Source organism: Stigmatopora argus, chromosome 2 (assembly GCF_051989625.1).
Source record: "Stigmatopora argus isolate UIUO_Sarg chromosome 2, RoL_Sarg_1.0, whole genome shotgun sequence".
NCBI classification, from domain to species: domain Eukaryota; kingdom Metazoa; phylum Chordata; class Actinopteri; order Syngnathiformes; family Syngnathidae; genus Stigmatopora; species Stigmatopora argus.
This window is the reverse complement of record NC_135388.1, coordinates 20,698,154-20,709,381: the sequence shown is the minus strand read 5'-3', so window position 1 is coordinate 20,709,381 and position 11,228 is coordinate 20,698,154.

Here is an 11,228-nt window from a genome sequence, read left to right as displayed (position 1 = left end):
TCCCGGCTGTCTCCGGGCCAGAGGCGGTGGACAACACCCTCAATTGTTGGCCAGCCGATCGCAGGGCACAAGGAGACGGACAACCATGCACACTCACACCCATACCTAGGTGCAATTTAAAGTGTCCAATCAGCCTACCATGCATGTTTTGGAATGTGGGAGGAAACCAGAGTACCCAGAGAAAACCCACACAGGAGGACGTGACCTGGATTTGAACCCAGGACCCCAGAGCTGTGAGGCCGACGCGCTAAATCATTTTTTGAAAAGAAAAGAATTATATCTATAAATATTACTATTTCTGAGAATGTGTGTATCTCTCACTGTAAGGCGCACCGCATTATAAGGCGGACCTTCAATGAATGACATATTTTCAAACCTTTTCCATATATAAGGCGCACCACATTATAAGGCGCTACAGTAGAGGCTGGAGTTACGTTAATATGCATCCATTGGATGGTACTGCGCTAAATAGAATGTCAACAAAACAGTCAGATAGGTCAGTCAAACTTTATTAATAGATTGCAAATCAGCTTTCTGACAACTCCATTCACTCCCAAAATTAATATTCAACTGTTTTATTATTTTCTCCAAGGTAAAGTATTAGTATTTTCGTGACACGATTTATCTTTTAACAACAGCAAGGCATAACATGTAAGTGCAACATTTATATCACAAAGTGGAGGGAAACTTTTCCTGCATTCAGTAAACACGTAAAAAACATTCTGATGTTATTACGGCACATTAACGTTAGTGCAATCACAATATAGTAACACTTGTAATAGTGCAAATCAATAAAAATAACATTAATAACTCAAATAATAACTCAATGTTGTTCACGCGGGTGAACCGTGCTGGCTTTCACGTACACAAAGAGGCACTATAACCTTCACCTGTTGACGTCCATATTCATATTATGACCAACCTTGTTCAATGTAAACACAAAACAAACACGTGAAGCTTACTTTATCAGTTCATTCCTCATCTATGATTCCCTCTTCGTCTTCAGTGTCCGAATTGAACAGCTAGGCGAATGGGGCAACCATCACCCAGGCTCCGTCTTATCAAAGTCGTCATTAATCGAGTCCGTGTCGCTTTGGTTGTCTGGCAGCTGAGTGACAATTCTTACCTTCCTGAAAGCTCGAATCACAGTTGAAACTGATATATCAGCCCAGGCATTTAAGATCCACAGGCAGATAGTGGTGTATATTGTCCGGCGCTGTCTACAAAGGGGGATAATGCACTCGGCGGCTGCTTGCCGTAGTTGCGAGACCTGTTGCGGCTCAATATATAATATATAGTTAGCAGTCTAGCTTTGAATGCTCTGTTGACACCAATCTAGCGGCTGTAGTTCTTTTGTCAACCCCCCCGGAATGACGGCGAGCACCGAATTAGTGTGGTCGCCGTCATACTGGGCATATTGACAAAAGAAGTACATATCCCAGCGTGAACCGCGCACGGGGGAAAATGAAGTCGCAGGCCATAGTTGCGAGACCTGTAGAGGATGATGTACCATATCGACTGATTTTTTTATTTTACCGTGATAACAATTGTAATATTGGTCCATATATAAGGCGCATGCATAGTGAGCTTTTGAAATTTTTTTGAGGCTTTTAGGTGCGCCTTACAGTGCGGAAAATACGGTATATTCATTCATTTTTCTTTCTGCATATCCTCAAAAGGGTCGTGGAGGGTGCTGGAGCCAATCCCAACCACCTATCTATGGGCACAAGGCAGGGGATCTCTGGAATTGGTGGCCAGCCAATCGCAAGGCACAAGGACACAGACAACCATTCACGCCCACACTCATACCTAAGTGAAATTTAGAGTCTTCAAGCAGCCTCCCTCCCATGTTTTTATATTTTTTACAATATCTCCCAAGAATAAATACAATTATAAATGAATAAAATGTTCGAGAGGATCACTCCCCTGACTTCGGTGCAGGCAGGCGCGAGCTTGATTCCCGCTGGTGGCGGTATGATTATGAACGCTTATGGTCGCTTGTCTTTGGAATGTGGGAGGAAACCGGAGATTCTGGAGGAAACCCATGCAGGCCCGGGGAGAACATGCACACTCCACACAGGTGGGCCGACCTGGATTTGAACCCAGGACCCCAGAGCTGTGAGGCCGACGTGCTAATCATTCCAGGCACCGGGCCGCCTCTTTAAAAATACAACTGAAAAATAAACATCGTCATCCCATGACCTCCACACTCTTGGGAGCCTGCGGCGCATCATTAAAAGGAAAATATATGAGGTAGGATGGCAGTGTTTCACCAAACAACAATGCTGGGAGGTAATTTTTGCATGCTTAAATAATACACAAACATAAATAAAAACAAGATTTGAAATTCAGAGGATGAGAGCATTCATAAGGGGGATATCAAAGAGAAGCTCCTGTCTAAACAAAATTATGTGAATACTAATGCAAGTGCTTAATAGTGGAGAAACAATTGACTTTTTCTGGTATATATATATATATATATATATATATATATATATATATATATATATATACATACATATATATATATATATATATATATATATATATATATATATATTTATACATACATATATATATATATATATATATATATATATATATATATATATATATATCCTGATATATATATATATTAGTCATCCCAGAGTTCTAACACAGTTTTCCCTGTGTGCTTAAAACGATTTCATTCTTTATCTTCCCATCATGGACCCAAGAATCTTAAGTTCTTTTGAATTCATAATTTTAAGTTGTTATGTGTTTACGTGAATGTGTTTGTATGTTTGTCAGTTGCCAAACGTTTGGCTCCTCCTCTCTGGCCTACGCACTCGCCTTTCAACAACAATAAAAAAATGTTTAGAATGAATTTTAAAGGCTTAATAAATAATTTTCGTATCTGTTTTCAAATGTTTTGGTTTCTTACATATTCTATACAAAATTGGTATATACCAGTGGCGGGCCGTCAGGGCCTTCAAGGCCTTCTCTGCTGGCCTAAGAAATATCTGAATCATATTATATTTTGTCCATCAATACTTATTATTCCAAATTGTCTTTTAGCTTCATTTCATTGCTTTTCCCCCTGGTTGCACCGCTTCCAGATGTGTGTTTTCATATTGAAGCATTTAACCAATCACATTTCAGCCATTATTTGTTGCCAGATCAGATCTGCCTCAAAGCCTTCACAATCAGTTCTGCGGGGTCTGCTGCATTAAACAAGACTGTTGCTTTTAACCAATAAGATTTCGAGTTGGCAACCCCACAATGATTTTTCATAGGCGTTAGCATTTTGCTGGCTGGGATACGTCATTGCTTTCATCAACTATGATTGGCTAGTAGGCGGGCCAAAGCCGAGGCAGCCAGAGATTGCAAACTCCACCCACAATGCCGGAAATATGACAGGACAGGCTCGACTTTCATCATTAGCTTCGATGGCGATAGAAAAGAAGAAAGAAAGAAAGGAGGATGGATATTGTGTACAGTTAAAAAGAATTTTTGGTGAGTATAATATGGCTATATTCCTAAATAATATTTCAATTGTGGGCCCGGTTCTGATATCTGAAAAGTTCCAGTGTTTGTATTTAATCACTAAATGCTGCTAGGATGTGGATTTTACCCCAGTTAAATTTTTGCCGTTTCGCCATTGACGTCCATCGCTGTCTTTTCCCGAGGAAATCACCCCCCTGGCCTGGTTGTAATGTCTCAAAAGCCCAGTATTTGTATTCAGTCAATAAATGCTGCTAGTAAGTGGATTTTACCTAATTTTAGTGCATTTTTTGTCATTTCACGTATGGACGTATCGACGTTCATTGCTGTCTTTTTACCGGGGAAATGATACACCGGGCCCGGTTCTGATTTCTAAAAAGCTCCTGTATTTGTATTTAATAAATAAATGCTGTTTTCGGTTGGATTTTACCCCATTTTTGGGCAATGTTTGCCCGTACGCCATTGACGTTCATTGCTGTCTTTTCCTGGCAAAATCGCCCCCCTGGCCTGGTTTTAATGTGTGAAAAGCTCCAGTATTTGATCATGAAATCTGCTAGGAAGTGGATTTTACCCCATTTTTGTGCATTGATTTATTGATTATTTTTTATGTGTCGCAGCTCTAGCTGCAGTAGAGGTTTTATAGCCATAAAATAGTTTTTGAGGGTTGGATTGATACGTTGAAGGCGCTACGAGAAAATGCACCGACCGCCACTGGTATATACTGATCATTTTTAAAGGGTTGAGTTGGTAGTATATTGGAAACCTTAGAACGGATTCGGTCGTTTACATGTAAAATATGTGTAAGATATTTTTATTAGTTATAAAGTCAGTTATTTTAGTGATTTTTTTCATGTATGTTCTTAGTCTATTATACATGCCTTAATGTAAAGATAAACAAGAGCCAGTAAAACAAGTTTATTCTGTTATTGCCGTATGTGTAGCCTACAATGCTTCTTCCTCTTCTGTTATTAGTTCTTCTAGTTCACTGCATGTGACGCAGGTGTAAATGTGAGTGGCAGTAATTCCTTTGTATCCGAATTTACCATTTAGGAATGTAATAAATGCGTCATACTTGAAACCATCTGTTGACCTAACAAAAGTCTATGGCTTGGTGAACAATAAAACTCTGTTCCTTTTTATCAACGTTCAGATTCAAAAGAAGTTTGATGTGAGAAAATTAAAAGTGCTCTACAATGCAGCTTGTCTAAAGTTCCTGTGAGAAGAGAAAGCATTTCCTAGAAGACAAATAGTAAATATTAACACGGCGGTATTTCACTTTCACTGACATGTGTTCACATAGAGTTTTGTTTAAATAGAGATTTAGGCACAAACTTAAACCTCCAATGAGGAAAACTGGTAGATGCTGTTAATGTGTGTATTTTGAAGCAAGGAAATCCTGCTTCTCACAGTCTTGCCAAACCTGATTATGATTTATTTTCCGGATTGGAGTCACATGGTAAAAAGTGTTTAAAACGTCTTTCTTACAGTTTTGAATTTGTTGCTGTAGATATTTTGTGTGGAGTTTACATGTTCTCTCTGTGGTTTGTCTTTTAGCACACTAGTTACCTCTGTTGTGTATGGCAAGCCGTTGAAGGTGGATCCACACACAACTCAGGAAAAGGAATCGAGATTAACAAAACTTGTGTTTATTAACAAAGGGAGCTCGCCAAAAAAACGCGATTAACACATGTCTAAAAAACTCAACTGAGTCGGTGAATAAAACTAAGAATGCAAAATACGAACTGAACACAAAAATAGAACCGTCAACTTGTAGTAGGACTCAGAGGATTAAAAAATAAAAAATCATGTCTGAAATGTTTAAATAGAAAAATTGTCATCTGGATGTTTACTTTGGCTGTTAACCATTACCTGCCATGTGTGTGAGTGTGTTTATTGTTTATTTAGTTAGTGCATCTTGAATACGATAGGAGCAGAAATACAGTACGCTCTTTAAAGTGAGCACTTTACAAACCTGAGGCAACTAGAGCAGTTGAAGTGGGCTGACAAATGTACCTGCTGAGAGTTGTTTAAGCCTTTTTGATAGTTATACAAAGGTTTCCTCGTGGTGTAGTGGTTCACTTGCCTGACTTTTGTGCAGGCAGGTGTGGGCTCAATTCCCGCTGGTGGTGGTATGATTGAGGTGCGGATGATCATTTCTCTCTCTGTGTGCCCTACGACTGACTGGCGACCAGTCTAGGGTGTAGTCTGCCTTTTGCCCGAAGACAGCTGGGTTAGGCTCCAGCAACCCTTGCAACCCTTTCGAGGATGGAAGATGAAGCTGAATGACAGTTACACAAACCTTTTGATTGCATTGCATTTTGCAAAACACAATACAGAACATTCATGGGGCCATCCTTTTGCCTTTTGCCCTATTTCATTGGTCTGTGTGTGGACGTGTTCAGTAATCCCCCGACTATAGCGGTTAATGTAGACCAGACATGGCCGCGATAATCCAAAAATCACAAAGTAGGATCACCCCCATTATAACTACCTTTTTTCTTCTTCAGTGCTGTGTCCTAGTAGCAAGAGTGGCTTCTGCTTACGAGTTTCAGCATGGATTTTCACATTTTTATGAACTTTAAAAAAAAAGAAGCTGAAAAGCAATGTTTACTTTTATAAGTTGATCTTCTTTGCTAATTTTTTTCTTATTCATGTGAACACTGGGTGCTTTTGTTCCAATGTGGTGGAAGGTAATTCCTGTGCCATTGTCATGCTTCAAAACTCACAATTTTCCTTCAAACTCACACTTTGCTGACATCATTTGCAACTAATTTTTTTCCAGTCGTGTCAATTTTACACCCAATTAGCACTTACACTTTTCATCTTGAAGAATATCACATAGCAGCGCTAGAATTAACAAAGGTAACAGGCATTATATCAGGTTATTTCTTGTTCCTCTTTTTGCGATATATGAACTTCATAAAATAGTTTTTCTATTTAAAATTAATACTATAATAGTTAGTAACATTTACGTTAACTTTAGAATATACAGATATTAAAATATACATATTTTTGATCCTTTATCACTTCGCAGCTTCCTTTCAGCGCGTTTTTTTATGTTCAGTATAAAAAAAAGTTCATAAAAAAAATCATACTCAAACTTGCAAGCAGAAGACAGGATAAAAAATGGCAGAAGTCAGGGCTCTTCTTTTTTAGCGCTGAATTGAGAAAGAAGCGAACATTCGGAGGCCACAATATCTTTTTCCAAGGACACTAAGCGAGTGGTAACCACTATGAATTAAAAAATGAACCAGCATTGTGAGGGATTTATGCTGTTGATACGACTGTGAAGCTGGCATGACGAGACATCTGCAGGAGCGTGTGCGGTCGATTGGTCGCCGGTCTTTTGGTCGCCCCGACCACGGGCGACCAAAAGACCGGCGACCAAAAGACGGGCGACCAAAAGACCGGCGACCAAAAGACCGACGACCAAAAGACCGGCGACAAAACAAGGTAAAACAACACGGTCTACGCATCAATAAAAGCCAACAATGGCCATGAGCAGTTTCACTGAGCCGACGTGTGAGTGTATAACAGTTTGTATGTACATGCGTTGTCCCTTTAAGAAGCTACGTCAGTCAGGCTCTTAACAAGTTCTCCAACAAAAAACAATAAAAGTCCGGGAAATTTGGAGCTTTTCTTTAGCCTAATAATTACTAGGGCATTAAGTATGACTAAATAGTAATTCGCAGTTTGTATTTAGGGAATTTTAGCAACGATTTAAATGGTAATTATCACTTACCATCCGGGCGACCAAAAGACCGGCGACCAATCGACCGTGTACCCTGCAGGAGATCTTTAATATGGAGATTGATGACAACATGGTCGGAGCTATTGAATTTGGCACTCGTCTTGACAGTGTCATGTTGTTGTACAAAAGCATATTTGTACAAGAAAAGAAACGGCGGTCGCCATGTTCATTGTGCGCCAAAAACCTCTCGCAAAAGATCCATCTTCTGCCGACACGGCGCCTCCTGAAGATTCCATCGATGATCCAGGGCCTCTCGAATCTGAAGAAGAGGACTTGGACTAAAGCTCCCAATAACCTTTTTTTCCATTATTATTTAAATCAAGCGGAGAGGAACTATTTTCACTGTGAGTACAGTACTTAAAATATTTACATTTCTTATTTATAGATTATATTTAGATATTAATACTTTTCATATTCACAAGCATATCACTGTAATATTTAATAAATACACTTCTTGATAATTGTACTTGTGTACTTGGATTTTTGTATAGGCACAAAAACATGTAGTGTGGTATGTAGTAATAATATGGGTGATCCTACTTCGTGGTTTTTCTTATCGCGGCCATATCTGGTCTACGTTACCTGCAATATTTGAGGGATTACTGTGTATTTTTTCTGGACTATCAGGCTCACGTTTTTCATAGTTTGGCTGGCCCTGCGATTCATTCTCAAGTGCAACTTATACATGTATTTTTTTTCTCTCTGACTATTGACAGCCTATTATATGATTTAAAAATAATAATTATGTAAACAGATACGGCCACCTGATGGCAAGATGATCCCAAAGTTCTCGGGGTGGAACTGTCGGACGATTCGTTCTCTCCCGAGGACTTTGGGATCGTCTCGGGAATGCTGAACGTCAAATGGGGCAGGTCCCACATCGTTGTGCTTCACCCCCTGAAGGCTGGCTACTTTAACTTCACCTCAGCTTTGTTCAGCTGTTTGGGTCAGAATGGCGGGCAAGTTTTAGTGGGTTACACCAGCGGCCCTAGTCAGGGAGACATCCTGGCTCAGAGGGAGTTCGAACGCTGCTTTTCCCCCGCATTACCTGGACTTTGCCGCTTTTGGTGTGATGACCCTCCCTTCCATTTGAAATCCCAACCCCTGCTAATATAAACATAGGATTTTATATGCAGCACGCGCAAGGGGTTCTCACAAAACGAAAAATTATGGCGAAAGCACCGCTGAGTTTATGCCGGCGCCATTGAAATTTTTATGTGCCAACGTGACGCTCCTTTTTGGTCAATGTAGCGACATCAGAGGGAGTGTCGGCGCCGCTTTTATGTGCCAAAGTGCGGTTTTTATTGAGGCCTTTGGGACTTTGACACATATTCATTCATTGTCTTTGTGCATTATTTGACTGCTGCGAAACAAGGCAATAAATATAGTAGAATATATTATTTTGTTTTCTGTGGTGATTGCATAGGTTTAACAATTATTTTACTTTTTTTTTACTTTTTCAGATTTGCTTGCTTCCTAAAGAAGAGATGAAGCTACAAATATGGCAGTTTTATTCTTTCCTAACAAATGTATCAAAGGGTTGGCGATCTGATAAAGACCTTGTGTGAGTTAATTTTCTAACATTAAAAAATGTGTGCATGATCATCATTGATTGTAGTGTAATGTTTTGGATAACCGAGTTATATATAACAAACAGTCAGTTCTTTAGCATGAACAATGCATTGAAGTGTATTTAACTTTTGCGCTTTTTAAAAATTATTCGGTTGTCAGAAAGACTAAAATTGTCTACATGTTTTCAAAAATATTTGGATGGGATTTTTATGGCCCAGACAGTAAGGTCTCTATTAAGAGCATTTATGCAACATGACCACACTGACAGACTGGATGTGACCCTTTTTGTGTTGACAGCGGTAGATTAGAAACCCCACAGAAAGTCTCCTACTGGTACAAAAATAAAGGATGTATCAAACAGGCGCACATCCGGGGGTTTTATTGCAATGTTTCATTCTGCTGGAAACAAAGTATTATTAAGAGTTGTTTAGAAAAATTTGTAAAATAGGTATTTTATTTAAAGCTGGAATTAAGCAAATAATGAGGGACAATGTCTATCTTTTACTTTCAAGAAGATAATGCAATACTGTATTATTTTTAAAAAGACATCAAACAATAAATTTCATTGAGTGGATGAAACAAAACTTCAATTCATTGACTCAAAGGTCAAAGATAAATAAACTCCAATCAATCTATTTTTTTCTGGCTGCTTCAATGCCAGAGGGGAATATTTTGCTTAGTTTTTTCCTGTCATTCACCCTTGTGCTAAATACTCCAAAGGGGTTTCTATTCAGTGGAAGTAGGGTAAAAAGAAATCTCTTTCCATATATACACACATATATACTAACTTACTGTATTGTACTTGCTGTAACAAATATTTTAATGTACGTAATTTATATTCTGGTCATGCTTTGCTGGCAGCCATCAGAGGCAGCAATGCATCTTACGTGTGAGTGCCTTCATGTGGGATGGGGGCATTGTGCTAAAAAAATTTAAACTGTTAATCCTATCTTTTATTTTCGACCAACAGTGGAAAAAAATCAGGATATCTTTTATCACAACATAGTTCATGACCATTGTGAAGTAAGAAGAAATTATATCGACTGATGAATGCTTTTGAGAGCTTTGATTTATGGCTCAGCTCTTTCTTTCACTAAAACAGATGGATACAAAGTCTGCATCGCTGCAGACGGTGCAACAATTTGCCTGTCAATCTCTCACTTTATTCTTCCCTCACTCATAAAAACAAGATGTCACTCGTTTTAAAATCCTCAACTTGGAAAGGTATTCCAACTTTTCTTAGACTGTGGAAAACGCTCTCAAATTTAGAGGTAATGATTGTCATCCCAGTCAATTTATGGTGTGCAGTGACACCTCGCTACTTCGCGGTTCGGTTATCGCTGCTTCACTACATCGCTGATTTTTTTCCGGGAATTTTGTAATTTAAAAAAAAAAAATTGTTCATTCATTCATCTACCATACTGCCCATCCTTGAAAGAGTTGCAGGGGGTTGCTGGAGGCTAACCCAGCCTTCTTCAGGCGAAAGGCAGACTACACCCTAGACTGGTCGCCAGTCAGTCGTAGGGCACACAGAGAGACCAACGACCATCGGCACTCCCAATCATACCGCTGCCTGCAGGAATTGAGCCCGCGTCTGCCTGCAACAAAGTCAGGCGAGTGAACCTCTACACCACAAGGCAGCTTATTTTTTTTACTATTTTTATTATTTTTTTAAGTTCATAAAAATGTGAAAATCCACGCTGAAACTCGTAACCAGAAGCAACTCTTGCTACGACTAGAATAAAAAAATTAAAAAACTTCACAGATTTTCACTTTTCGCGGGGGGGTCTGACACCCCATTAACCAAGATAATTGAGGTATTACTGTAGTGCGGGGGTCTGCAACCATAGGTTCTGGGCCGCATTTGGCCATTTTTGTGCTGCCCTAGTGGTTCTCTTGAGTTTTTTCAAATATGTTTGAAAATGGGAGAGAAATATTTTTTTTCTTTTTAATATTGTTTCTGTAGGAGGAAAAACGGCACAAACATTCTTGAAGTTTTCCAATGCGATAAAAATGTGTGGAATAAATATTAAATTTCAACATTACTGTCAAGCCGCCTGATGGTGTGGTGGTTTACTTGTCCAGCTTTGGTGCGGACATGCGTGGGCTCGATTCCCTCTGGTGGTGGTGTGGTTGTGAGTGTGAATAGTTCTTCTGTCTCTCTGTGTGACCTACGGCTGATTGGCGACCGGTCTAGGTCTAGGGTGTCGTCTGCCTTTCGCTTGAAGTCAGCTGGTATTGATTCCAGCAACCCCCGCAACCCTTACAAGGATGCGCGGTATAGAAGATGAATGAATGAATGAACATTTCTTTCAACGAAGATTTGCGCAGTAGCCTACGACCTGCGATTCTATCAAGGTTTCGTGGACCGAATCATTTGCACTCATGGTAGTGTCCTGCTGCATTGCTTCAAAAAAGCAGT